Here is a 6,000-nt window from a genome sequence, read left to right as displayed (position 1 = left end):
CCCAATAAAAAGATTTTAAAAAAAAGAAAAGAAAATGATTAGGGCAAAGAATGTACGGATGTGCTTTATACAATTGATGTATGTATATGTATATGTATGGATTGTGATAAGAGTTGTATGAGCCCCTAATAAAATGTAAAAAAATAAGTGGCCATTAAAAAAAAAGAGTTGTATGTACCCTCAATAATATGAGTAAAAAATAAAAGCTAGATTTTGAAAGGGATGAAGGCAACATATGTAGAAAGGTGCTTGACACAATGGATATATGGATTGTTCTCAGAGCTGTAAGAGTCCCCAATAAAAGGATTAAAAAGAAAAGAAAAAGAAAACAAGCCTGCAAGAACCCAGACGTGGGGTGGGGCTTGAATCTTCTGGAAATACAGCGCGAGGTGAGGGTGACTGTTGGGAGCTCCAGTGCGAGTGCTGGATTTGTGAGGGCTGAGCAGGAGTGTCCAGGACACGTGATTGACTACAGGGCTCTGTCCTGGCATGTTGGATGACTTTGCCACCTGGCTCTGTTACACTCTGCCTCGACCCATGCCTTTGGTGGAAACTGAGCAGTCTGTGGATCTGGCTGACTTGGCCTGTACCACCCGCAAACCACAGCAGCAGAGCACTCCACCCTCCACCTGAGCCACTAGAGAGGTGTGATTGGTATGCGGAGCTGGCCAGTATCCTCATGAAGCCTGTCCTGCTAGTGCTGCTTGTGATCTGCATCTGCCTCACACTCTGCCCCAACCCTCCACTCTGCTTGGAAACCTAAGAGGCCTGCTAATTTGGCTGGCTCAGCCTACGGCCCCTGCACCAGTCACGCTGCACACATTGTGAGGCCATGCCATGCTCTGCCTATGGAGTCTGAGCGGCCTGGGGCTGGTGGCTCCACACAGCTAATGCAGCCAATGACAGTCCACCGCAGCCCAAACCCCCCACCCCCCTACTTTTGACACCTATGCTGTCCTCTGCTTGTGGCCCTGCCCATCCCAGCAAATATGACAGCACAGCACCACTGGTGTCACATGCAGACCCAGGCAGCCCAGTCCCCTGTGCTGTATGCTCCACATGCAACATAACATCTCAAGCTCCACCAAAATGCCACAGAGACGGCAACCCATATCAGCAGCTACTATAAGAAACCAAGAGAAACAAATATCAAAGGCTGAAGATGACCCAAACTTAGAGACGTACATAGAGAGAGAAGGCTTTGATCCACCACAGAAAGAAATCTTGAAAATGCTGCTTAGAGTCATACAGGATATGAAAGAATCAATACAAAAAAAAGGATGAAAAATCCTAGAGATGCGAGGGTCTACATACCAAAGGGAAATACAAGAGTATTTGTATGATGATGATACAGACAAATATGAAGTAGGATAATGACGCAGAAAAGAAGAAAATGGTAAAAGACCTCACCAATGGCTTGTTATAAGCAGAGAACGAAATCAGAGACCTTGTAGATATCCAAGCAGGATACAGCAACCATGAAAGACACTCAAACAAGATTGTTAAAGTAGCTGAAGAAACCCTGAGAACAATGAGTGACACTGTGAAGGAAAACAACATCCAAATAATTGGGATACCAGAACAAGACGTAAAGAAGAAACCAGCAACTAAGATATCAAGGGAATTCCTGCCAGAAAAGTTCCCCAATATAATAAAGAAGGGTCTGAAAATCATCCAGGAATCAGAGAGGAAACCAATTAAATTGAATCCCAAGAAAAACACTCCATTGCATGAGCCCCCAATAAAACGATAAAAAAAAAAAAAGAAGAACACACCAAGGAATACAGTAGTCAAATCTGAGGAAAAGGGACAATCATATGAGCAGTCATTTTGGACAGAAGAACAACATCCACAGAATAGAAACATGAGACCACTGCACAGTGTAACACTATCCAGAAGTCAACACACTGAAAGCAACACCCAAGACTTCTTTGACCCAATGGAGAAAAGAAGGCAAGAATGAATTCCCGCCCCCCTCCATATAAAACACAAACTTACAGAGGACAGGAGGATAACATCCATCACAAATGGTGCAAGATGACAGTCAAGAATCCAGAGATGGATGTCATTACTCTGAATGTAAACAGTTTGAATGCACCCATTAGAAGACGAAGAATAGCAGACTGGATTAGGAAACACTCCATCAATCTGTTGTCTTCACGAGACACATCTCAAGGTCATAGACAAAATATGTTGAGGGTCAAAGGATGGTGAAAAATATATCAAAAGAACAGCAATCTAAAAAAAGCAGGAGTTGCAATTCTAATCTGACAAAATTGATCTCAAGGTGCAGGACATTACAAGAGATACGTATGACCACTAAATAATGCTTCAGGAATCAGTAAGCTAAAAGCTAGTGAGCATAATACACATATCTGTGCCCAACTAGAGACCCGTGAAATTCATCAACCAAATCCTTCAAAAGATGTTAAAAGAAATTACAGAAACAATGATCATAGTAGGGGACTTCGATACACTGCTCTCCAAGAAAGAAAGATTAGCAGGAAAGAAGTTCAACAAGGAGGCTGCATAACTAAACTCTATAATCAGACAATCTGACTTGATATAAGTTTAGCTCTCCACCCAGCTGCAAAACAGTATACATTCTTTTCAAGGGCACGGTACATATTTGAAAATAGACCACATGCTGGAACACAAGTGAAGCATGAATAAATTCAAACATAAGAGGTCACACAGACTTCCTTCTCTGACCATCACACCATAAAGCTGGAAATCAACAAAAGAAAGAATAAAGTAATAAAGGCAAAGACATTGAAGCTGAATAACTTACTTCTTAAAAAGGATTGAGTATTATTCCAATCAGAGACAAAATTAGGAAGTTCCTAGAAACTAATGAGAATGAAAATACAGCATACCAAAACCTCTGGTATACACCAAAAGCAGTTATCAGAGGATGCTTGATAGCAATAAATGCATATATGAAGAAGGAAGAGAGAACTATGGTCAATACCTTATCACAAAACCTTTAGCAATTGGAACAGAGCCAACAGAATAATCCCTCTAATAGCAAAAGAAAAGAAAATATAAAATCAGGGCAGAGAATAAATAGTGGGAAAACAAACAAAAAATGAAAAAATAAACTCATTAAAAGCCAGTTCTTCTGAAAGATTAACAGAATCCACAAACTGTTGGCAAACCTAACAAATGATAGGAAGGAGAAGACATCAATATCTAGTATGAGGGACCAAACAAAGAAAATTACCACAGACCCCAATAAAATTAAAAGACTAATTACACAGTACTACAAAGCATTGGAGGACATGTAAAAATACCTGGAAAAACAATCTCTCCCCAAATTATTTCAAATGGACATTAACAACATGAACAGATCCATAGCAAAAAAGAAATAGAAAAGGTTCTCAAGGAATGCCCAACTGAAAAATGCCGCAGCCTAGGGGCATCACAGGAGGAATCTGCCAAGCATTCAGAGAAAAATTGACACCGATTCTACACAAACTCTTCCAGACTATAGAAGAGGTCACTAAACTCCCAAACACATTCTATGAAGCTAGTTTGACACTGATTCCAAAGCAGGAAAAGAATCCCACAAGACTCAAGAACTACAGGCTGATTCTTTAATGAACATAGATGGAACATTCCTCAACAAAATCTTATCAAATAGACTACACAGGCATATCAAAAAATAATTCATCATGACCAAATGGGATTTATAACTGTGATGCAGGGATGCCTCAACATCCAAAAGCCATCAACATTATTCATCACCTTCATAAGAAAAAGTCCAAGAACCATATGATAATATCAATAGATGCAGAAAAGCACTTGACAACATCCAACACCCATTCCTAATTAAGACTTCTTAATTAAGTCTTAAGAAGATAGATTTATTTAAAAGAAGAAGTAGATAGAATTAGAATGAAATTACCTCAAATTAATAAAATTATAAATGAAAACCAACAGCCAAAGTTACAATCAATAGAAAAAAGATGAAAATATTTCCACTGAAAAAGGGGACCCAACAAGGATGCCCTTTGTCCCCACTCCTATTCATTATCTTGGAGGTTCTAGTTAATAATAAGACAATGGGAGGATATCAAAGTAAATGACTGGGCAAAGAAGTGAAATTATCACTATAGATTACATGATTTTTATATTGAGAACTCCAATGAAGCCACAATAGGATTATTGGATATGGTAACAGAATAGGGTAGAGTGGAAGGATATAAGATTAACAAGCAGAAATCAACTGGATTTTTATATACCAACAATGGGATTACAAAAAAGGAGACTCAAGAAGGTAGCATCTTTCACAATACTTAAGCATACATTGAAATATCTAGGAATATTCTTAACCCAAACCAAAAACCTAAGATTTGTACAAAGAAAACTACAGAACATTATTAGAAGAAACCAAAGGGGACCTACACAAATGTAAGAATATCCCACACTCATGGATTGGAAGACTCCATGGATGACAACCCTGCTTCAGGCACTATATAAATTCAATACAATCCTGATACAAACTCCAGCACCATTTTTCAAAGAAATTGAAAAACTGATGACCAACTTCACATGGAAAGGGAAGAAGCCCAGAACTGGCAAAGAACTCCTCAAGAAGAACAAAGTGGGTAGGCTTGTACAACCTACTTTGACACTTATTACACAGTCACAGTTGTCAAAATATCATGGACTAGTATAATGATAGATATTCGAACCAATGGATAAAATCCCAAAATCCAGAAATAAAAACAGTAGCATATAAACAACTGATATTTGAAAAAGGGCCCCAAACATTTCAAATGGGAAACAGATTCCAATTTCAACAAATGGTGCTGGAAAAACTAGACAGCAGCCTACAGAAGAATGATAACAGACCCTTACCTCACTCCATGCACAAGATCGAATTTTAGGTGGAACACAGACCTAGAAGTAAAACCCCAAACTATAAGGATCATCAATGAGAAAATTGGAACAAAGCTAAGGACCTTAGCATCGGGAATACATGGGCTAGCAGACATAAGGTAGGATACACAACCAGAGGGAGATAAAATAGATGAGTAGGATCTACAAAAGGTAAAACACTGTGGACATCAAAAGACTTCATCAGTAGAGTAGTAAGATAGGGCAGTCGGGGAAAAAATATTTAGTAACAACCTAACAGACAAAGGCCTTATTACGAAAATCTACAGAAACTTGCAAGTTTACAACGAGAAAAACAACAACAAAACAAATGAATAACCCCAAATGTTGGAAACTATACTGCAAATTTGTGGTAGTGGGGGACTGCATTTGCGCTCTCCACTGTTTTTTTTGTTTTTTAGGAAAAAGACTCCCTGTCCTTTCATGTCCCTTTTCATTTTCAGAAACAAAAACAAGTTGCACGAAGCAAGGTCAGGTGAGTAAAGTTGTAAGGCAAGAGAGGCTTGCTGTTTTTTGCCCAAAAATGGCACACTGAGACTGCCTGAGCAGGTACATTGTTGTGGTGGCAAAACCAGTCCCGTATCTGCCACAAGTCAGGTCTTTTTATCACACATTATTACACAATCTTTTCAGAACTTTTAAATAGAAAGTTAGATTAACAGTCTGACCTGGTGGAATGAACTCTAAATGCACTATGAGTCAACATTTTAATCTCTTCAGGAAGTTGACAGACATCCAGAATGAGGTTTGATATCAATTGACATTTTACCTTTTTGAAATAAGAAAACCATTTGTACACTTGAGTTTTTCCCATAGCTCTGTCCTTGTAAGCCGTGTTCAACATCACAACCGTTTCTGTGGCATTTTTCCCAAGCGTGAAACACAATTTCACAGCTGCATGCCGTTCTCTTAAATTAGTCATCACAAAAAACTAGGTTCAAGCAAAACTGCTTTTACCAAAAATTCACTGTGACCAGAGAGCCTTTCCAGGTGATGCCACTGGGTGCACTCACTCAGAGTGAGTTGCTCAATGCTTGCCTAGTGGGAAATGCACACTACGAAAGCTCCCCCTGCGTACCTTTTTTTCTGTTTTTTTGA

The sequence above is a fragment of the Tenrec ecaudatus genome, chromosome 1, assembly GCF_050624435.1.
Source record: "Tenrec ecaudatus isolate mTenEca1 chromosome 1, mTenEca1.hap1, whole genome shotgun sequence".
Taxonomy (NCBI): domain Eukaryota; kingdom Metazoa; phylum Chordata; class Mammalia; order Afrosoricida; family Tenrecidae; genus Tenrec; species Tenrec ecaudatus.
Note: the sequence above shows the minus strand (reverse complement) of the source record.